This window comes from Camellia sinensis, chromosome 5 (assembly GCF_055761805.1).
Source record: "Camellia sinensis isolate YWXY chromosome 5, ASM5576180v1, whole genome shotgun sequence".
NCBI classification, from domain to species: domain Eukaryota; kingdom Viridiplantae; phylum Streptophyta; class Magnoliopsida; order Ericales; family Theaceae; genus Camellia; species Camellia sinensis.
Window position 1 is genome coordinate 214,804,009 of NC_138965.1, and position 24,037 is coordinate 214,828,045.

Below are 24,037 nucleotides of genomic sequence, written 5' to 3' on the forward strand. Positions count from 1 at the left end.
GTGTTTGTTTTTGAAAGATGGTTAGCTACTCGCAAGTAGGCTTAAAATACAGATTTTGCCACCCTCAGGTGGGCTTAGGAAAAGATGGTTTTGCCACTATCTAGTGGGCTTAAAACTCACAGTCAATGATTTGTTCCAATTTAAACAACTCAACTTCACCCACAGGCATTCAGGCAGTTATATCACATAAGCATATAGCCTCATGGTAAGCATGCTATTCATGGCAGCACTCACACGCATGCAAGGATGCTAAAGCATAAAGCTTACCAAGTACTCCAAGCCAAAACAAAAACTGTATTAGAAATCATGCATGATCTTAGGTATACAGAAATGCCTAATGCATCACATGCAAAGATGCAACTATAGCAGGCTCGGCTATTCTAAACATGGCGTATGGAATGCTACAGCTAACATGTATTCAATTTGGAATTGAAAATACAATGCAGTTAGTATGATGCGCCGAGCCCGGTGCATGCAAAACAGATGAATGAATGCAAACATGCTGTCATACTGTATGCTAATTAAAATATGCCCTAATCTAACCATCATAAGCAGGTAAATAAAAAGGAAGAAAGACGTGGGGTTGGAAGACATACATCACACTCACGCACACTTATTACAATTATGCCCTCGCGCAGAGGGTCCGAATAAATATACAGTCCCGAATGAAAGAATATTACAGTCCAAATATTACAGTCCGAATAATATACAAATTCCTAATTAATTAACAAATTAACTAAGAAAGTAAATAGAATTGGCGTGCAAGCCAGGGACTGCCTTGCTTCTGATGGATGATGCATGCTCGGGTTGCCTTTGCGCGGAAATCCATGACGATGCCCCAATTAGCCTCTGTTTGCACCTGTTCTTGAAATGCGCGCCAAGTCCCAAAAAGTTGCTGATTCTTCATTTTGCTGCAACAGAGAGCAGGAAAGGGGCATAGCAATGTATTTTCACAAATATATGCATGCCTCGATCCTCGTGCCACCAATCACGCATACCGAGGCATGATGGCCGAGGAGTCAAATTGCACAACTCAATATAGAATGAATGCACATGAAAACACAACAAGACCTAACTCCATCATGGATGATCCGGAGTGTCGGTGACTGGGGAATTGAGACACATTCCGTCACTCGGAGTACGAAATGCATCTTGTTTCCCGTGCCCGGGCTAACTCCTATTCCGAACACGATGCGATATGCATGACATGTAACTAAGATACAATCCTAACATACAGAATGCTATGGAATGAGATGCCTCGAAATGCGTGCACACGGGCACGCAAACCGAGGCAATGGCATACGCAATGCAAATGACATGAAAATATGATATGGACTTATACCAACATGAGAGAGAGCCTCAGCCACACTCACATAAGAGGCTGGTAGATGAAAGTGAAGTGCCTCGAAATGCGTGCACACGGGCACGCAAACCAAGGCAATGGTACATGCAATGCAATGGCATGGAAATGGCATATAGAATGCAACATGGACTTATACTAACATGAGAGAGCCTCAGCCACACTCACATAAGACGCCAATGGATGAAAATGAAGTGCCTCGAAATGCGTGCACACGGGCACGCAAACCGAGGCAATGGCATACGCAATGCAATATGGCTAAAATGGCATATAGAATGCAACATGGACTTACACTAACATGAGAGAGCCTCAGCCACACTCACATAAGAGGCCAATGGATGAAAATGAAGCGTCTCGAAATGCGTGCACACGGGCACGCAAACCGAGGCAATGGCATACGCAATGCAATATGGCTAAAATGGCATATAGAATGCAACATGGACTTACACTAACATGAGAGAGCCTCAGCCACACTCACATAAGAGGCCGATGGATGAAAATGAAGTGCCTCGAAATGCGTGCACACGGGCACGCAAACCGAGGCAATGGCATACGCAATGCAATATGGATAAAATGGCATATAGAATGCAACATGGACTTACACTAACATGTGAGAGCCTCAGCCACACTCACATAAGAGGCCGATGGATGAAAATGAAGTGCCTCGAAATGCGTGCACACGGGCACGCAAACCGAGGCAATGGTATATGTAATGCATGGAAAATGATATGCAAACATGTTAATGGATTTTCATCAATGAAATGTGGGGGAAAACAGCCCCGAAATGAGGCGAAAACACACCCGATGCATGGAATCTCTCCCGAAATGCAAATTAGGCGCATAGAATGAACTACAGCTATACAAAGCATGCATAATTGGTACACGAGATGAAAAGACAGAAGCAAGGCAGCCTCAAAATAAGCATTTTTACAGTACAAATCATGGCCAAACAGCAAGCAAAGATAGGGAAACAACGGCATGCAAAATGGGGGCCAAGAGAGGGCAATGAAACAAGTGGTATACGCAAAGCCCAAACTGAAAATTTTCCTTCTAAAACATTGATGAGGGACCAAAAATAGGCACATTTACAGAACTGTAAAAAACCCAAAAACAAATATAGATATGGCTAAGCTCTTATGCAAGAAAACGGGCCAAAAGGTGCCCAAAGAGGCAAGTGGTATATGCAAAGCCCAAACTGAAAATTTTCCTTCTACAACATTGATGAGGGACCAAAAATAAGCATATTTACAGAACTGTAAAAAACCCAAAACAGTATACAAACATGCTAGAAATGCAATGCAAAATGAGGCTCAAAAGAGGCTATAACATGAGGTATATAAAACATTCACCAAACAAGCAAAGGCCCTTAACAAAATATGTAGAATGGGCCAAAATAAGACTATTTTCAGTACTGTAAAATGACCAAAAACAGAAGCATGATAGGCTGCCAAAGCATGCAAAAATGGGGATTAAAAGAGAGATATAACATGAAGTGTATAAAATATGCCTCAAACCATGAAAGGCCCTTAATTAAACATGAATAATGGGCCAAAATAAGAACTTTTCTAGCTCTATAAAATGACCAAAAATGGAACTAAGATAGGCTGCCATGTCATACAAGAATAGGGGACCAAAGATGGATATAAAGACAAGTGGTACATGGAGGTCCCAAACAAAGATGATCCCTTCTTCAATGTTGAAGAGGGGCTCAAAATAAGCCTACTTACAGTTCATGAGAAACTCCAAAATAGATCACACGCAGGTTAGAAAAAGCATGCAAAATATTGACATACAAAGAGGGTATTGAAGCAAGTGCAAGATGGAGGGCTCAAACAGGGTTGAGCCCTTAATGAGACATGAAAATGAGCTCAAAAAAATGACCTTTTCAGTTTTGGTCGGAGCTCAAAACAATAAGCATGATGGCTAGAGGAATGGTGCAAAAATGAACTAGAAAAGAGGGAAAATGGACTCACCCTTGAAGATCAATACTTTTGTTGCTTCTTGGACCAAATTTGTTGCCTCTTAGCTGCTAGAATTCCTCCCCTTGCTGCTGGAATGGAGTGGTGGTGGTAGAGCTTGGTGGTGATGAAGAAAATGAGGTGTAGCTTAGGAATTTTCAAGGAAAATGAGAGAGATGAAGTGAGATAAGTGTATCAAGGCTTGAAGCAATTTTTTCTAACCCTTGTATGCCATGTTGCCAGCTGATTATATGGACAAAAAAGGGGAAGTAAAGGAGGGGCAAAAGGTGGGGGAAAATAGGCAAGTTTTCCCCCACAAAATATCCCCCGGATTGGGATATTTTCTGGGGGAAACAGCTATACAGCTGTAAAGTTGATGTTGAGAGGAACATGGCCGGCCCCTTTTTGGAGCTCCAGGTGGCCGGCCGGCCACCACTTTTTAAGGTCCTCCCATGTGTGTACATCACAGATATGTGGTTCAAAGTTCAAGAAAAATGGCCCAGGTTGTTCAACATTAGCCCGGAAGGAGGGGTTCAAAAGGGTCAGGCAACATTACTGGCCGGCCACCAACTTTTAGGATCCTCCCAAGTGTGTACATCACAGATATGTGGTTCAAAGTTGAAGAAAGTGGCCCCAAGGTATTCAACATTAGCCCGGAAGTATGAAAAACGGGCGTCGGAGGGCGTCGGAGGATATATAACTGGTTGCTGCAACAATTACTGGCCTCCCACCCTTCAGTGACCTTCTCGGTGATAAAACAGAGGTACCTGCCAAAAATGAACGAAAACCGTTGCAAAACGAATGTTCGGGGGCCAAAACGCGCAGTTCGGGGTCCCGAAAAATGGGCTGTTAAGCACCGAAAGTGGCATTCGGCCACGAAGTGGGTTTCTCAGACCCCAGTGTCCCTTAAAAGGGAGTAAATTGGAGGTATACCAAAAACCGGGGCAAACGGAGGTGGTTAAGCGGTCCCAAACCGAGGCACACGGCCAACGGCTCCGAAAAACCAGAAACCGGACTCCGAAATGGGCAAAATGGCCTGCGGCCACAAAATGTAGCCCACGGCTGCTGAGAGATGGTCTACGGGACCTCTCCCTCCCCTCGGGAAAAGAAACAGAGAAAACCGAGTCTGGTTCGCAAACCGAGGCAAGGCATAGAAGAGGGTTCGGAAGTCCGGAGGCAGGGCTCACGGCCGCGACTCTGAAACTTCTGAACGAGCACATTATGCAACATCACCAAGCGCTCAATCGGTGACGTCTGAGTCTTAAGGTCGGTCAAAAATGGGGTGTCTACAGTTGCCCCTCTTTGACAGAACTCGGAAGTCACAAGTGACGGGAGTGAATGTCAAAGCCCAGAGACGACCCATTTTTGACAAGGCCGAAGACTTAGACAAACGTACAAGATAAATAGAGATGTGCCCGCAGGCATGCCCGCAGGCAAGGGGGCAAAATGCAAAGCGATGTAAGAAGATTTTGAAGATTGGACTTATACGCCACGCGAAGCCGGTTTTGAAAGTTGGACTTATACGCTACACGAAGCCGAACATCACTCATGATCATGCGAATGCAGTAAGCTGTAATGAAGCAAGTATTCGCAAATAGATGCAACAATTTTAAGCGAGAATGCAAAGTAACAACTACATTTCATGCGGTTAAGAATGCGGAGGATTATTCAATCTCCGCCACGTCTCACATGGAGAAGATACGATACCTACGCGATTCGTCTGGTCGCACCAGCCTCAAATGAACCGTACATACAATATCGTGCCTGCAAAAGAGAAAAATTTCAACAAGTACAATATGCTACCAACATATATTTAATGTGATTCTGAAAGTTTGACACACGTAGTGCCGGTGAGTGAATGCATCGCAATGCAAGAGTGGAACATGCGTGACAACGCATGCTCAAGCACAGAAGTATGGCAACATCAAGAAATGTGCATAATAATACAAGTATGCTCATGAGAATGCAAGTTATGTTCATGATAGTGCAAAGCGAGCATAAGTCAACGTGCCCGTTTGTTACGAAACAACGAACAATGGAAACGCGTGTTTCGGCGATGGCAACTCGATCACGGCCTCCGATCCGCTTCCCGGAATGGCTACAACACCTTCAAAAAGGATACACTTCGATTTCGATGAATGATGATGAGACATATGTCAGAACTTGAAGCTGAAGTCCCGGCGGATCATTTCGCGACAGAAAGTGCACTTTTCTTGAACTTTTTCAGGTCCCGGGAACTCCAATCTTCCTCAAAATTTGCAGAGAGCTAGGTGGGCATGTGGGGGACACCACCGGCCGTTTATCTTCCCAAGGGGAGGCTACCGGCCACTTTTGCAAAAAGGAATTGGCTGGCCGGCTGGAAAAGGTGGCCGGCCGGCCATTTGCCCAAATCCGGGGCATCTTGGTCTTTTTCACCTCCTTTCTTCATGCTCCTTCAACCCAAGACCTTAAGCCTATAAATGCAGCCGAGAAGTGCTCTCTTCTTGCCTCCTACACCATTTTCTTCTTCAGATCTAAGTTCCATACGCGCTTTCTAACGCCCCTCGCAAGTTGTTTTCCCGAAAATAGTCAGTTTCAAGCACTTTGAACTGATTAAATTTTGGTTTCGGAGCTTCTTTTCTCATTTTCGCCACTTGAGGTGAGTTTGTCTCAACATTTGGAAGATTTTCTCAGGGGTTGACTTTTGTTGACTTTATCATTTCCCGAGGGTCGACTTTTGTTGACTTTTTCCAATTTTGGCTCATTTTCGCTCATTTTTGCTCCTTTTGCAGATCTTCTGAAAATGGCGGGTAATTCTCCCCACGGCGGAGGTCCTCCAGGTGCCGGAGACGATTTTGATCCCATGACTCTACCCCCGAGGGTCCGGCCTTTTATTCCCGGGAGGTACGCTCCGCCGGCACATGTCCTTCCTCGTGCCATTTTCCGTCATTTCACTAGCTTTGACGAGCGAGCACCTGGGGATCTGCTTCTCCGAGAGCCAGAGCATCACCTCTCTCATGAGGCCCGAGAGGTATTTACTTCATTTTCTGCATTTTTCGTACATTTCGCACCTTTGCCATGCTTGAACACGCAGTTTAGCTTATGACATAGTACTTTGCTTGCATCCTGAACATGTAGTTTAAACACTCGAATTTCTGAACACTCGGCTCATTAATTAATTGCGAACGCACAGTACACATTAGTTAAGAGGTGAACACACGGCTCAAACACTGATTTTTCGAACACACAGTCCGAATTCGAAAGTGAACACACAGCCCACACTTTAAATTTTCTGAACACACAGCGCAGATTAGAATAGTGAACACGCAGCCCACACTGATTGAAAGTTGAACACGCAGCCCAAACTTCAAATTTTCTGAACACGCAGCCCAAACTTTAAATTTTCTGAACACGCAGCCCAGACTTTAAATTTTCTGAACACGCAGCCCAGATTAAATAGTGAACACGCAGCCCACACTGATTGAAAGTTGAACACGCAGCCCAAACTTTAAATTTTCTGAACACGCAACCCAGATTAAATAGTGAACACGCAGCCCACACTGATTGAAAGTTGAACACGCAGCCCAAACTTTAAATTTTCTGAACACGCAGCCCAGATTAAAATAGTGAACACGCAGCCCAAACTTCAAATTTTCTGAACACGCAGCCCAGACTTTAAATTTTCTGAACACGCAGCCCAGATTAAATAGTGAACACGCAGCCCACACTGATTGAAAGTTGAACATGCAGCCCAAACTCTAAATTTTCTTAACACGCAGCCCAGATTAAAATAGTGAACACGCAGCCCACACTGATTGAAAGTTGAACACGCAGCCCAAACTTTAAATTTTCTGAACATGCAGCCCAGATTAAAATAGTGAACACGCAACCCACACTGATTGAAAGTTGAACACGCAGCCCAAACTTTAAATTTTCTGAACATGCAGCCCAGATTAAATAGTGAACACGCAGCCCACACTGATTGAAAGTTGAACACGCAGCCCAAACTTTAAATTTTCTGAACACGCAGCCCATACATCACACTTTGAACACACAGCTCACGCATTCCATTGGCACACAGCCCATTCATTTCATTGGCACACAGCTCATTCATTTTATTGGCACACAGCTCATTCATTTTATACTGAGACATGTATTCATTCTGAACGCAGGTTGGTTCTCGCGGTGTACGGGGATATGGCTCCACCGCCGCGAGGGACTGGTACGTTGAGCTTCCGGAGGCCATCCGGGATTTAGTGGACTTGGCAGGATTCGGGACCTTCTGCGCTGGATTATCACGTTGTCCTGCCAGGAGGGCACTGATGGCAGCCTTGGTAGAGAGATGGTAGGACACCACCAACTCCTTTCATTTCTCTGCCACTGGAGACATGACCATGACGCCTCTGGACTTCGCTGTGTTGACCGGCCTGGACATAGGAGGTTGGTTCATCCCCTATGATGAGGACATGGGTGAGTGGGAGGCCGCTTGGATGTATCTATTGGGGGCTCGCCCGCCTGTTGACAGGGTTTCTGGGAGAGTCCGATACACTTGGTTCTCTTCCCACTTTCGGCGGGCGGAGATGGTGCCCGAGACTCCTGAGGAGACGGAGCAGTATGCCCGTGGTTTCCTTATGTTCCTCTTCGGGACTACCCTGTTCGCCGATAGAGGGAACACAGTCGGGTTATATCTGCTGAGCGCTCTGGTTGACCTATCACAGGTCAGTAGATATGACTGTGGTGGCGCCGGCCTGGCTACCCTTTATTGCTATATGAGCGGGACATCCCGCGGGCAGGGAGATTTACTTGGCGGCTACTGGAGAGCCTGGGAGGTATTTTCTGTCCCCTTGATTTACATTTCTGCTCCTCATTACTTGTCCATCGCACACACGGCGCGCTTTGCAGCCTGTATTTTGCCCTCAGCATTTTGTATTTATACTCTGCACTGCTTTTCTCAGTTATGGGTATACGTATACTTCCCGACATTAGGCCCAGAGTTGGAGATGGTAGGGCCTCCCATGACCCCATATTCATTGGTATTCGAGGGCCCGCACCGGCCGAGACGCCGAGAGTCTCTCCTTTACTTGCGACAGTATTTTGACACTGTGCGACAGTCGGAGGTACTTCAGAACTTTCAGTTCCTTTCATTTTCATCTTTGATTTGCTCTGTATATTCCCGATTTCTGATTGGTTTATGCATTTATCATCCGCAGATCACATGGCAGCCCTGGGCGCCCCTGGGTGATGGTCTCCGACTTCAGTATACCGGAGGGTCGGACACCTCCCAGTATAGGGTCCTGCTTGAAGGGCCGGTTGGCAGGGCATGGTTTCTGGGGGAACGCTTTCTGCATCAGGTATGGGGGTATCTTTCTCAGGATCCTACCGCAGTACCCCCAGTCAGTATGCGGACCGCTGACAGGCTCTTTTTCTCGGAGGTAGTCGGCGCCATGCTGGGTAGTGATGCTTTGCTATATCTTGAGGAGGGGGACTACGCCACTTACCGTCACACATATTTGATGCCTCCATTGACGAGAGCTCGCACCCTGATGATGAGGTCTACCGGTATGTCATCCTCGGGCCAGGCCCAGGCTCGGGCTGCAGACGCCCCTTCCGCCAGCGGGGCTGGTGCATCTAGAGGTGGGGGTAGACCGGTTCCTCCGATTCCGTCGACTTATCCTCATCCTGGATGGCCAGATATGCCAACTGAGTTGATGGCGTGGCAGTATGGGGCTATCTCTCCGACTCCGATCCCGCTAGAGCCTCCGATGCCCAGTGATCGATACGCCATTGATCCTGACTCACCGCTGGTATGCTCCACTGTTTTTCATTCATCATTCAGACGTTTAGACATTCTTTCATTCACTGATGATTATGAGCTCATATTTGCAGCCACCGCGAGGGTACATGGAGGAGGTGGTTGGACTGGTGGCCACACTCGAGGGCATGGTCCTGCGGAGGGAGGCACAGTTGTCTATCGCGGGCATTCAGGTACCCTTCAGTTTTCTGGCATTTATCATACTTCTGATGACATGCTGATTTCTACTGCATCGATAGACTACTTGTGTAGAGCACATCTGACACACACCCCACTTGTACACTATATTTACATGCACCCACTTCACGTAGTCTTTGCTTGTATCTGCATCTGATGTATATATTTGGACTGATGTATTTGAATTGAACTCTTTATTTTCAGATGCCTTCATGGTCCGGTCAGCCGCAGGCCAGGCCACCTGGGCCTCTTTGGGGAGCTGGGCCATCTGGGCCATTTCACGGAGTTGGGTCATCCGGGCCTTTTCAGGGGGCTGGGCCATCCCGGCCTTTCCGAGGAGCTGGGCCATCTAGGCCTTTTCGAGGAGCTCGAGGAGGGCCTGTCCGCAGACGCAGGGCTCACGTGATAGAGGCAGAGCCTGATGAGGAGGAGGAGGAGGAGGAGGATGATGAGGAGGAGAAGGAGGCTACCGACCGTCAGCCAGAGACATCTGCTGAGGAGGGAGGCTCTGGCCTTGGTTCCGGGAGTGGAGACGAGGCTGAGGGGGATCCAGAGGATGACAGCTCCGACTCGGATGACGATGGCGATGGTGATGGTGGCGGAGAGTCCGTTCCGCAGAAGAGGACGAAGAGGGCCTCTTATTACTGCTCTTGAGAGCATAGATGTAGCCTGTTTCTTGTTTTATTTATCTTTTTGCTAGTAGTTTGTAGCACTTTGCTCATCGTTAGGAAGTTTTATTTTTTGTAAAACTTGTACCTTTGTTCGTTGTAAAACATGATGGAATGAAACAGCTTTTGAAAAGGTGTTTGTATTTTAAACTTTTAGCATCGTATCGCATCATTTTATTTTGCACAAAAATGAAATTGAATGGGAATGTGCATTGTGTAATCACCAAGTCAGGTAGTGAACCGACGCAACAAACTAAGCAACTCAACTTACTAAGATATAACAGAACCTTAGGAAGTTTACAACTCGATAAACAAAATGCAATAACGTTGACAACGCAAATAAACAAGACTTAAGCAAAGATTACTTAAACAAAGCATAATGACTCAAAAACGTGAAACGTGTCCGCTCGACAAACAACTCGATAAGCAAAATAACAACTCGATAATCAAAACAACAACTCGATAATCAAAACTCAACAACAACCAAGTGTACTTCGGATGATCTGGGCACCGGAACGCCTCCGAAACAGAGGGAAATGAAGGCCTTTGACTCTCCCGTTGCATGGAAATGCTTGAAACTTTCCCTCGAATGGTAAAACAGGGCCAAGGAGATACACCGGAGCATTGCCGGCCACCTTTGGGAGCCGACCGGCCAATTTTATGGAGAGTGGGAGCCGGCCGGCCAGTTTTGAAAAAGAGAATGGCCGGCCAGCCAGAAAAGGTGGCCGGCCGGCCACTTGTTCCTGCAGCCACCTAGTTTTTTGACACGTGTCCCCGTGAATAGTGTTTTTCCTTCTATAAAAGCCTCAACTTCGGGAACATTCATTTCATCTTAGTTTTGCACAAAGACGGAGGCGTTTCTCGCGGAAAATCTCGCATCTTGGATCTCTTCTCTAGATGGCTCGGAAAAGCTGAACTTCCGGGGTTTCGGTTTGAATGCACTATTCACGCTGAGCCGTACTCCGCTACAGCTCCCTTTTCTCCATGCCGTGGCAAGGTTCTGGAACCCAGTGACGCACGTTTTTAGCTTCAGCGGCCAAGAGGTATGTCCCACTTTCGAAGATTTTCAGGCTTTGATGGAGTCTGAATGTTCTGAAGTGATCTTGCCCCAGCTCCGTTTTGGCCATGCCTAGGCTTTAGGGCGGATGTGTGGGCTCACGGCACATGATGCTCGATCTCTGATCTGCAGTGAGGAACTGGACATCCTCGGCTTGATCCATCGTTTTTCCGACGCCGGTGACCGCAGCAACCATTATTGGCAGGGTTTCCGGCAACACGCCCTCTGTTTGTGTTTGTTGTCTCACTTTCTGCTTTCCTCGGGCTTCGGCGGGGCTAGCATTCGCCTGATTGAAGTCGCCCAAGGCTTGAGAGAGGGAAAGAGCTGCATCGCTATGACCTTGGCCGAGACGCTGATGGGTTTAGATTCTGTCTATCGCCGGGAGGCGACTAGGTTTGCTGGGAGTCCACTGCTGCTGCAGGTAATGTTTTCCACCCAACCTTACATATATTTTTGCTCACATCACTCGACCCTCAGGCTCGGTTTTTCTCACAAAGCCCTTGTCTTACTTTTCTCTCATCGTATATCTCTCTGTTCTTTATTCTCTCATTTTCCATCCCTCCCCCAAGTATGGTTAATGGACAAGTTGCAGGTTGTGGACTCTTGCCAGGCCTATTCAGCTCGAGGCTACTTCTTTCGGCAGCGCCTAGTCAATGCTCTTGACGAAAGGTGGTGGTTTGATTGGATGTGCAATTTGTCCGCAGACGGCATTGCTTGGCGTTGTCCTTAGCTCAACCTCCCGGCAATGAGCTATAGTATGTCCCGGCTGATTGGGATCCAGCTGATTGGTCTAACCCACTGCGTATTCTATTTTCCGTTCCGGTTCCTGCGCCAGTTTGGTCATGATCAGACCTGCCCACCGGAGGGGATTGAGTACCCAGCCGCCTTCCCGGTCCGGGGTGCACAGCTTGCCCGATATGCCACAGCATGGAGGACTAGAGAGCTCCTGGCCCCTGCTTCCACTTTCAGTTGCACTTTGTCCGATGAGTGCTTGGATTGGCTCAACGAGGAGGCACAGGTTGGGCCTAGCTTGGCATCAGATGCTTCGTCCAGCTCTGGGAGGGGACGCAGAGATACTTGACTCAACTATGCCCCAAATTTATTGCTTATTTAGCATTTTCAAGTTTCCTTTATGAATGTAATAAAAAAGCAACCTCGATTGTAATGCAAGAGCAGGAGAACTCTGTTTTGAGATCAATGAAATTGAAGGTTGTGGTACTGAAAATTTTCCGCTTTGGTCCAAAAATGGTCTAAGTCGTAAAAAGATTAATTTGAACAAAGTCGACTTTTATTAAAACTTTTCAAAACTATTTTCGATGTGGATCAGAACTGGACACGCCGAAGATCTGTCACTGAGATGCACAACCCCAGATCCCTGCAACTGGAAAGTTGCCCCTAGTCTGAAGAACGATGCGGCACTGCATGGCAATGGAAAGTTGCCCCTAGTCTGAGTAACTTTGCACCGTCGCGGCAACGGAAAGTTGCCCCTAGTCTGAATAGCACTGTACCGGAGATCGCGATAAATGCTGATGGATAAAGATGACTGAGATGATCAAAATGGACAGAGTTGATCGGGGAAGAGTTTGTGGCTGAACTTCAAGGTGAAGTTGCCTACGTATCCCAAAGATGGGAATCAAGCCTTACGTAGTTCAGGCCGAGGTTCACTCGAGTATTTTCACTCTCCTTTTGCGCTCTAACTTTTGCCAAGGCCGCCCTTTGCGGGTTTTCAACCTTGCGAGCTCAGTTTTTATATTTTCTAATTTTTTTGTGCTCTGACTTTTGCCAAGGTCGCCCTTTCGGGTTTTCGGCCTAGCGAGCCTCTCAAGGGTAATATTTCTTCAACTTGTCCATATTGATCAGTTGTGAGAACTCCAAGCCATCTAGATCCATCAGAACCACAGCTCCACCTGACCAGATAGCTTTGATGATGTAAGGACCAGTCCAATTGGGTTTGAACTTGCCCCTTGGGTCGTGGATGGGAGCTCGGTTGTCTTTGAGTACCAAATCTCCTTCTTTCAGATTCCTGGACTTAACCTTCTTGTTGAAAGCCCGGGCAATTCTGCGTTGGTAGCCTTGGATGTGGTACAGTGCTTTCAGTCTTCTTTCATCAAAGAGCATGAGTTCTTCAAATCTGCTTTGCTGCCAATCTGCTTCGGCTATTTGGCATTCAGCCAATACTCGTAACTATGGAACCTCAATCTCGATGGGTAGAACAGCCTCCATTCCATAGACCAATGAATACGGAGTCGCTCCAGTAGAGGTTCTAATTGAAGTCCTGTAGCCCCACAGAGCAAATGGCAGCTTGTCTGGCCAATCCCGGTAGGTTCCTACCATCTTCTGCAGTATATGCTTGATATTCTTGTTGGCGGCCTCAACCGCTCCGTTGGTTTGCGGCCGGTATGTAGATGACTTATGGAAAGCCACATTGTATTTTTCCAACAAGTCTATCACTTCTTTCTTGAAGTGGGAACCATTATCTGAAATTATCTCATTTGGCACCCCGTAGCGACAGATGATGTTGTTTCTGATGAACTTTGCGACGTGCGACGCCTTCAACAACGCGTATGATTGGGCCTCGACCCACTTTGTGAAATAATCTATCGCTACCAGGATGAACTCATGCCCGTTTGACCCCTTTGGGGTAACAGCTCCGATCACATCAATTCCCCAGACTGAAAAAGGCCATGGCGAAGTCATGTTGTACAGCTTTGACGGCGGGATGTTCATGCGGTTTGCATGAATTTGACACTTGTGGCAGCGTCGAACAAAACTAATACAATCCTCCTCCATGGTTGACCAGTAGTAGCCCTGTCTGAGGATCTTTCTGGCCAGCATTACTCCATTCATATGTGCACCGCACTCCCCTCCATGGATGGCCTCCATCAGGCGCCTCGACTCTTCGGCTTCTACACAGAGCTTATGCATTCCCAGATGACCCCTTTTGTACAGCTTACCCCCACAGATGATGAATTGAGCAGCCATTCTTCTGATGGCCCTCTTATCCTTGGCATTTGCCCCTAGTGGATACATCTCCTTTTCCAAGAAGTTCCAGATGTCGTAATACCAGGGGTTGTCGTCTTGAGCCTCATCTATGGCGGAAATCGACTCGTATGCTGGCACAAACTTCTGATTAATAATGACTGGACGCATCCGGACTCCGGATGGGATGTCTATCATGGAAGATAGAGTTGCTAATGAATCTGCGAACCTGTTGTTCTCTCTTACGAGGTGGGTGAAATTTAGCTTCTCAAACCGAGGAATTAACAAATCCAAGGTTTGGTGGTAAATAATCATCCTTTCCTCCTTGACTTTCCAATCTCCTTTTGCTTGAGACACAACAAGGTTTGAGTCCCCAATGACGTCCAACCGTCTTGCCCCTAGTTCTAGGGCTGCTTCCAGGCCAGCAATACATGCCTCATACTCTGCCTCATTATTCGAGACTTTGAACCGGAGCTTGAATGCTAAAGGGATACGGGAATCGTCAGGCGCTATCAGCAACACCCCTATCCCATACCCATACTGGTTTGACGCTCCATCAAAGTACATCGTCCAAGTTTCATCTTCGACGTGCAGAATGGCTTCATCTGGGAATAGATACTCAACCGCTTCATCCCCCTCAACCGGGTGGTTGGCAAGGAATTCTGCTACCGCTCTTCCTTTTATTGACTTGCGCGTTACATACTTCAAATCAAATTCGGAGAGCAACAGCAGCCAACGAGCTAGCCTACCCGTAAGTGCTGGTTTCTCGAAAAGATATTTGATGGGATCCAATCGTGAAACCAACATTACAGAGTGAGCTAACAGGTAGTGCCGCAGCTTCCTGGTAGCCCATACCAAGGCCAAACAAGCCTTCTCCAGCGGTGTATAGCGGGTCTCGTAATCCAGCATCTTTTTGCTCAGATAGTAGATGGCCCTTTCCACTTTGTCTTCTGACTCCTGCGTGAGCATGCAGCCCATGGTAGTCTCAGTTACCGGAAGGTACAATATCAACGGTCTCCCCAGCTCTGGTGGTGACAACACGGGCGGGTTCTGTAGATACTCTTTGATTTGTTCAAAAGCTGCTTGGCATCGGCCGTCCCATTGGAACTTCTTTCCTTTCTTCAGGAGGCCAAAAAGTGGTTCACAAGTCAAGGTTAATTTAGAGATAAACCGTCTTATGAATTGCACTTTACCCAGAAAGCCTCGCACCTCCTTTTCAGTCCTTGGTGGTGGCATTTCTAAGATGGCCTTGATTTTGGAAGGGTCGACCTCGATGCCCCTTTGTGTAATCAGAAACCCTAGCATCTTCCCTGCTGTAACACCAAACGTGCACTTCTGGGGATTCAATCGCAGCCGAAACTCTCTGATCCTTTGAAAGAATTTTTGTAAGGCGGTGTAGTGGCCTTCTCTTTCTTTGGACTTGACAATCATGTCGTCCACATACACCTCGACCTCTTTATGGATCATATCATGCAATATTGTAGTTGCTGCCCGTTGATAAGTAGCTCCAGTGTTTTTCAACCCGAATGGCATCACTCTATAACAATATGTACCCCACGGGGTAGTGAATGTAGTCTTCTCCCGGTCTTCGGGTGCCATTACTATCTGATTATAGCCTGAGAAACCATCCATAAACGAAAGCAAGGCGTGCCCTGCCGTGAAATCCACCAATTCATCAATGTGTGGCAAGGGAAAATCGTCCTTCGGACTGGCCCTGTTCAAATCTCTGAAGTCTACACAGACCCGAATTCTGCCGTCCTTCTTTGGCACCGGAACAATGTTGGCCAACCAAGTTGGGTATTCGGATACCAGCAGGAACCCTGCGTCAATTTGCTTGGTGATCTCTTCCTTAATCTTGAGGGCCCAGTCCGGGCGGATCCTTCTGAGTTTTTGTTTGACAGGTCGGGCCTCGGGGTCAAGAGGGATCTGGTGCTGTACAATCTCAGGATCGATTCCAGGCATGTCTTCGTAGGACCACGCGAAAACATCTTTGAAATCTTTTAATAAAGCGACTAAGCGCTCGCGTTCCTCCGAAGACAACGTGGACCCGATCTGGACCAGCCGCGGGTCCTTCTCAGTACCAACATTCACAGTAGTGATTTCATCCATTAAAGGTTTAACAAATCTTTCCTGCTCTTGACCAATTAACCGTTGCAAAATCGGAGGAATTTCTTCCTCGTTGTTTTCATCAAAATTTTGAAAATCCTGATTTAAGCAATAAAAGGCACAGAAAAATACTCAGAAACCACATCCACATCATTCTCATTAAATATTTCCAAGCCGTCAGATTCCTCTGTTACAACAGACTCAAAAGAAAATGAAAATGACGACCTAGACAGGACTGTGGCATCCGGGTTATCACCCCCAGGAATACCGGACTCAGACTCAGTCGAGCTGGAATCTGATTCTGACGCACAAGATTCGGTGGAATCAGATTCCGGCTCACTACCTGACCCGGAGCTGCTAGATAAAAAGCCTTCTTCATATTGCCAGATGAGAGAAGGTGCGATAGATGCATCCAAGATCGGCGCTGGAAAGCCCACAGCTATTTCATCTCCAATCATAGAAACCGAAGAGTTATCCCCCAAGCACTCTTGGTCAATCGGAGGATCTAAAAGTAGACTCACCAGTGCTACCCCCATTTCAAGCTCGGTGCTCCCAGAATCTACTGCTTCACACTGCTCAACCTCAGTTGGTGGGTCTGTCTGTGCTTCGGTAACGTCATCCCCAGATAATTGTAAATCGAAGAAGATTTCGAAACCAGGCACGCGCTTCTTCTCCGCGTTCAGCCATGGTTCTGGGAAGCCGCAGAATGGAAAGTCTTCCCCCTCCCGGACGAAACGTCCGTTTAGGGTACCCCAGATGGGCCTATGCATTAACTCAAATGGCTTCCCAGCCTTCTTTGCTCTGGCCCTTCCGGCCATTTCTTTCCCTTTCCTTACCCAGTCCTCTTTGGTGGGCAGATAACCCAATCCAAAGGTGTGAGGGTTGTGTGGCACTTCGGCCGATACCGCGACGCCTTTCCGGCCGCTTCTTCCTAATCCCATTCCGGGGATATGTTGTAGCTTGTTCATGAGGTAGACAGATTGAGCACTGACGTACATACCCTCATTCACAGCCATGACATTCTGCACCACTTGAGCCTCGGCCAAAGTGAACCCCGATAAAAACACATCCTCCGTGCCGTGCTCGATCTCCAAGACAGGTGTGGACACTTCCGGCGGCGGATGGATTGATGAATTCCCAAAAACGATCGCTACCCCTTTCCCGTGAGGGTACTTTAGCATCTGATGTATAGTGGAAGAGACTGCTTTGACCTGGTGCAACCACGGTCGCCCCAAAAGTAGGTTAAAGGTTGCGGGAACGTCCAAGATATGAAATTCAATGCTGTGTTGTCCTGGACCAACCTTGGTTTGAATTTTAATAGTCCCCATCACTTCTCTGCTGGTATTGTCGTATGCTCTGATCACTTGAGTAGTTGGGACGAAGTCCACGGGCTTCAACCCGATTGCATATGCCGTTCTGGTCGGGCAGACATTAATCGCAGACCCGGTATCAACAAGTACCACCGGTATCCACTTATCTCTACATTCCACAGAAATATAGAGAGGTTTGTTATGATTTGTGTCCTCAGGCGGTAGTTCCTTGTCCGAAAAGGTTAATGCCGGGGAACCTCCTCCCAGAAAAACCAGCCCAACCAGCTGTTCAGGCGTGGTGTCTATGGAGAGTTTGGACTTGTCCATAGCAGACAGGACAGCTTCCCTATGTACTCGTGATGCCATTAGCAGTCCCCAGATGGAGATGTCTGCTTGTATCTTTTTTAACTGTTTCAGCACAGCTTCCTCTTCAATCTGCTTCTCCTTCTGTTTCTCCGCTTCTCTATCCTTCCCGGATGCCTCGGGTTGGTCCAGGTGTGGGGGTTTGAAGTACCGCCCACTTCTCGTCATATGGTCAACCTCATCGAGGTACCAAGTGTCATCCGGTTGATTATTTCCCCAGTCTTCATCCGTGTGGGCAAGACATAAGTCATCGTCTTCCCACCACATTCCGTCGGCAGCCAACAGACACCTGTCTGGCTCCGGTTTAGTTGCACTCGCAGTACTCCCTGTCCACATGCTCGCAGCATTCTCCATCTTCGTGCACACAGCACTTTCAGTCCCCTTAGGGCCCTTAGCTTTCCTAATTCTCTCAGCCTCCTCAAACTTTTCTTGTTCCAGCTGCATCAGTACAGCTGGTTGTTCAACAATTCCCGTATCCATAATGCCCAAGTTTCGAGCGGAATTCTTAGCACCGGCGCTCTCCGGCGATACAACTTGACTTCCGGCCATTCCGGCCACAGCTGATACTCCTGCCCCTGCCGGGCTCTGTTCTGGTTGGGCTTCCCCCACTTCATCTGGTTGATCCTCGAGCCATCCAGTGGCCTCTGCCGATTCCTCATAGTCGAACCAGTTGATTGACGCATCCCCCGGTTCTTGGTCATCGAAAAATTGCAGGTTGGCAAAGTCCTCCTCTACGGCTGTCAGATCATCTGCCCCTAGCCCAGATCCATCCCCCCGGATCATGCACAGCTCTCCTGTCTCTGGCAATTCTACACCTAGCCCAATTCGGCTCGTTGATAGGATGTACTCGCTTGGATCATAGGCTCTCCCAGCAAAACTCTATTCTGCTCCAGACTCAACAATCTCATTCTCCCCCGAAATCTGCCCTGCCCCATCTTCAACGGTCACCACCATCGGTTCTGGTTGGGTTTTGGAGACGTCCACTATGCACAAGAAGTCAGTGCAGTCGGGGAGGAACACCTCCGGCTTGGGTAGGTGGGTGGGCATAATATAGATGCTAGGATCGTAAGATGCGACCCCAGTTTGGATAAAATTGATTCTGTTAGGAGAAGGAGCTTGGTTATGTGGTGGGAGAGGGTTGGTTGTGACATTGGGTTTATCGGGAGGCGCGATCACCTGTTTGTCGATAAGATCTTGGATCTCATGACGCAATCTGAAACAACGGTCGGTGTCGTGACCGTGTTGTTGGTGATACGCGCAGTACTTTGCTGGGTCATGAGAGGGAGGGAGTGGATTCGGTAGTGGCTTCGGCTCCAGGGGTTTCAAATGCTTTTTTCTGATCAATACCCCTAGAGCTTTGGACAGGGGCATATATAATGGAGTGAAGGTTCTTTGGCCTCGAGGTTGGAATCTGGTGGTTTGTGTGTTGCTTCCGGACGCGCCGGAGAAGGGTGTGGCAGCCATGGACCTTGGAGGGGGAGGGGGAGTGGTGGTGACCATACTGACTTCCGAGGCTTTTGTATTTGCAGCGCCACTCGGGGCCGCATTGTTGTTACGGTTGAAAGTCCTCCTCGGTTGTTCCCTGTCGTGGTCAAACAGACCTTGTTTCATTGCATCTTCGATTTGCACCCCCATCTCGTGTAAATCTGAGAAAGTAGGAAAGGGGATTACAATCATTCTCTGCATCAACTTTGGGTGGAGATTGCGCACAATCATCCGAATTTGGTCCTTATCAGTGGGCCTTAGAGTCATCATTGACGCCTTTGCCCTCCATCGGATTACAAAGTCCGAGAAAGTTTCCCTGGGCTCTTGCCTTGTCGTTTCGAGATCACGAGTTGTAATCTCGATCTGAGTGTTGTACGAATATTGCGCGACAAAGGCCTCAGCCATTTCATCCCAATTCTTCTTCACTTCGTCCTCTAACTTTGCGTACCAGTGGGCGGCCACACCCGACAGGGTTCGGTCGAAGAGTGAAAGCTTCTATGGTCGTGTTAGGCCCATTGGCCGCAAGATGTCTGCGAACAGTCGGAGATGGACCATGGGGTCGCCGGACCCGTCAAAGCGGTCGATTTGTGGCATTTTGAACCTATCGGGGAGTGTCACGGCCTCCTCGGTATATCCGTCTTCGATATCCGGCATAGCCTTGACCCCTTGGGATTTCTTGAAGAGCTTCTCAAGTTTGCTCAATTTCAGAGCTGTATGATCAACCTCGAACTCGAAGGGAGAGTCCGGGTGATTGGGTGTATGGACCTTGGACAGTTATGGCGGAAGCGGGGGCGGAGCTGGCCCCGTTGGGAGGTTCGTGTCCTCTTGCAGGTTCTGGATAGTCGGCACAGTATTCCGGGTGTTTGGAGGAGCGTTCTGAACAGCAGGTGTCTGCTCAGGTAATGGAGCCCCTGCCGGAAGAGGAATTTGTTGTGAAGCAGACGCTGTATTCTGTTGTTGCAGTCTGGTAATCAGCTCAGCCTGCTGGGTCATAATCTCGGCTTGTTGTTTAGCGAGTTCATCTCGGCGAACGGCATCCTGCTGCATGGCCCACATGGTTTCTTGCATTTGGCGCATGATCTCCTCAACTCCTGTTGGTGCCGCCATACTGTTTTGATCTGTCTGAACTACTGGGAGATTTAGCTCTGTAGCAACGATGGGGATCTCAATCCAACTGTCCACTAATGGGGGAAACCACTGTTCTGGTGATCTCTGTTCAGATACACTACACTTTCTCTGCCTTCTTTTGACAACGGGGGGTAGAGAATGGAACACTGGCTGTCTGTCAATTAGATCCTCAGATCGATTGAGTCGGCGACCTCGTGTCCAAAGTGCTTGGGGAATGCCTGCTGGGTTGGAAGCAATTGTGCTAGAACTGACCTAGCAAAAGATAAATAAAGCGAAAAGGAAATAAATAAACAGATAAACGGACAGCATAACAGCTTAAAATAAAATGCATGACACACAGCCGGGCATAACAACACACAGTCAATAAGCTGAATACACACTGTCCTCAAACACTAATTATTATCCCTGTATCACTGTCCCCTAAAACAGAATCTGATACCCACAGATAACTAATTCTCAAATACTGGCTGATGCCCGCAGGCCTGATATCCATAATACTGAACTGATGCCCGCAGACTTGATGCCCAGACTCACATACTGAACTGATGCCCGCAGGCCTGATATTGACAATACTGAACTGATGCCCGCAGGCCTGATGCCTAAACTCATATACTGATACATGCATTCCTGTAGAGACGCACTCTAAAGCACATAACAGATAAGTGAAAGCCAAAACACCCCTATGTTGGGGTAGGGTTTCCCTGTCCTATTTTGTCAGGAGCTAGGGTTTCACTACGCACAGAGTGGTTTTAAACAACCTATAAATGGGTAAGCAACCTGTCCTAGTTTGGAATGGTCACTATGGATCCGAATATGCACTAGGTCGAATGGTCAAAGAGGGTGCCCCGGTAAAACCGAGGTTTGTGTTCCCACACTGGCAGAGCCCACAACCGGTCAGCCTTATGGTCATGCCTTGACAAGACAAGCCTCCGGCAAACCGTTCAGGAATAGCAGATGGCAAACACGGTATCCTAGGCGCACCAATGCAAATGCAATGCAAAGAAACACACAAGTGTAGTCAAAAACAGATATCATGAGTTCGAGTCAAGTTCTCTAAATCCCCAGCGGAGTCGCCAGAAACTGTAACCAGCCCGCGGGGGACCTCGCTACAGCTCGGACTCGATTTTGTAGTCATGGTTCTAAGTCTGAACCAAAGAGTCCAAATCCGGCAAATCGTTTTGAGAAAACAGATTTTTGAAAGAAGTGCCAAACATGGACTGCTTTGCCAGATACAGAGTCGCCACCTAAATATTTTATTTTGGAAAATTTAGGAAACCCTGACTCGGTGCCAAAAGGCCACGTGTCCGTCATCACCAAAGTTGCCTCGGCTCGGGAACTTGGGTATGATTGGGGAAGGTCACTTCGTGAGCACCCCCGCTCGCCCGATCAAAGATCGGCCTCTACTAACCATGATATCTATTTTTGAAAACATTGTGAGTTCTTATTCCGGTTATTAGCTTAGGTTATTATGTGATGCGCGCAGCATACAAGTATAGACTGAGTCGATTGAATTGGAGCAAAACATTTCGTGTTTGTTTTTGAAAGATGGTTAGCTACTCGCAAGTAGGCTTAAAATACAGATTTTGCCACCCTCAGGTGGGCTTAGGAAAAGATGGTTTTGCCACTATCTAGTGGGCTTAAAACTCACAGTCAATGATTTGTTCCAATTTAAACAACTCAACCTTCACCCACAGGCATTCAGGCAGTTATATCACATAAGCATATAGCCTCATGGTAAGCATGCTATTCATGGCAGCACTCACACGCATGCAAGGATGCTAAAGCATAAAGCTTACCGAGTACTCCAAGCCAAAACAAAAACTATATTAGAAATCATGCATGATCTTAGGTATACAGAAATGCCTAATGCATCACATGCAAAGATGCAACTATAGCAGGCTCGGCTATTCTAAACATGGCGTATGGAATGCTACAGCTAACATGTATTCAATTTGGAATTGAAAATACAATGCAGTTAGTATGATGCGCCGAGCCCGGTGCATGCAAAACAGATGAATGAATGCAAACATGATGTCATACTGTATGCTAATTAAAATATGCCCTAATCTAACCATCATAAGCAGGAAAATAAAAAGGAAGAAAGACGTGGGGTTGGAAGACATACATCACACTCACGCACACTTATTACAATTATGCCCTCGCGCAGAGGGTGCGAATAAATATACAGTCCCGAATGAAAGAATATTACAGTCCAAATATTACAGTCCGAATAATATACAAATTCCTAATTAATTAACAAATTAACTAAGAAAGTAAATAGAACTGGCGTGCAAGCCAGGGACTGCCTTGCTTCTGATGGATGATGCATGCTCGGGTTGCCTTTACGCGGAAATCCATGACGATGCCCCAATTAGCCTCTGTTTGCACCTGTTCTTGAAATGCGCGCCAAGTCCCAAAAAGTTACTGATTCTTCATTTTGCTACAACAGAGAGCAGGAAAGGGGCATAGCAATGTATTTTCACAAATATATGCATGCCTCGATCCTTGTGCCACTAATCACGCATACCGAGGCATGATGGCCGAGGAGTCGAATTGCACAACTCAATATAGAATGAATGCACATGAAAACACAACAAGACCTAACTCCATCATGGATGATCCGGAGTGTCGGTGACTGAGGAATTGAGACACATTCCGTCACTCGGAGTACGAAATGCACCTTGTTTCCCGTGCCCGGGCTAACTCCTATTCTGAACACGATGCGATATGCATGACATGCATGAAATGCAACTAAGATACAATCCTAACATACAGAATGCTATGGAATGAGATGCCTCGAAATACGTGCACACGGGCACGCAAACCGAGGCAATGGCATACGCAATGCAAATGACATGAAAATATGATATGGACTTATACCAACATGAGAGAGAGCCTCAGCCACACTCACATAAGAGGCCGGTAGATGAAAGTGAAGTGCCTCGAAATGCGTGCACACGGGCACGCAAACCAAGGCAATGGTACATGCAATGCAATGGCATGGAAATGGCATATAGAATGCAACATGGACTTATACTAACATGAGAGAGCCTCAGCCACACTCACATAAGAGGCCAATGGATGAAAATGAAGTGCCTCGAAATGCGTGCACACGGGCACGCAAACCGAGGCAATGGCATACGCAATGCAATATGGCTAAAATGGCATATAGAATGCAACATGGACTTACACTAACATGAGAGAGCCTCAGCCACACTCACATAAGAGGCCGATGGATGAAAATGAAGTGCCTCGATATGCGTGCACACGGGCACGCAAACCGAGGCATTGGCATACGCAATGCAATATGGCTAAAATGGCATATAGAATGCAACATGGACTTATACTAACATGAGAGACCCTCAGCCACACTCACATAAGAGGCCGATGGATGAAAATGAAGTGCCTCGAAATGCGTGCACATGGGCACGCAAACCGAGGCAATGGTATATGTAATGGAAATGCATGGAAAATGATATGAAAACATGTTAATGGATTTTCAGCAATGAAATGTGGGGGAAAACAGCCCCGAAATGAGGCGAAAACACACCCGATGCATGGCATCTCTCCCGAAATGCAAATTAGGCGCATAGAATGAACTACAGCTATACAAAGCATGCATAATTGGTACACGAGATGAAAAGACAGAAGCAAG

General features: G+C 47.3%; 1 long non-coding RNA gene across 1 annotated transcript; it reads left to right on the forward strand.

The window, feature by feature from the left end:
* Positions 1 to 8,887: 8,887 nt before the first annotated feature.
* LOC145790351 (uncharacterized) lies at positions 8,888 to 9,623 on the forward strand. The gene is made up of 3 exons (XR_014329035.1): positions 8,888 to 9,101; positions 9,184 to 9,282; positions 9,491 to 9,623. It is a non-coding gene; the product is annotated as an uncharacterized LOC145790351 (long non-coding RNA).
* The last annotated feature ends 14,414 nt before the right edge of the window (positions 9,624 to 24,037 follow it).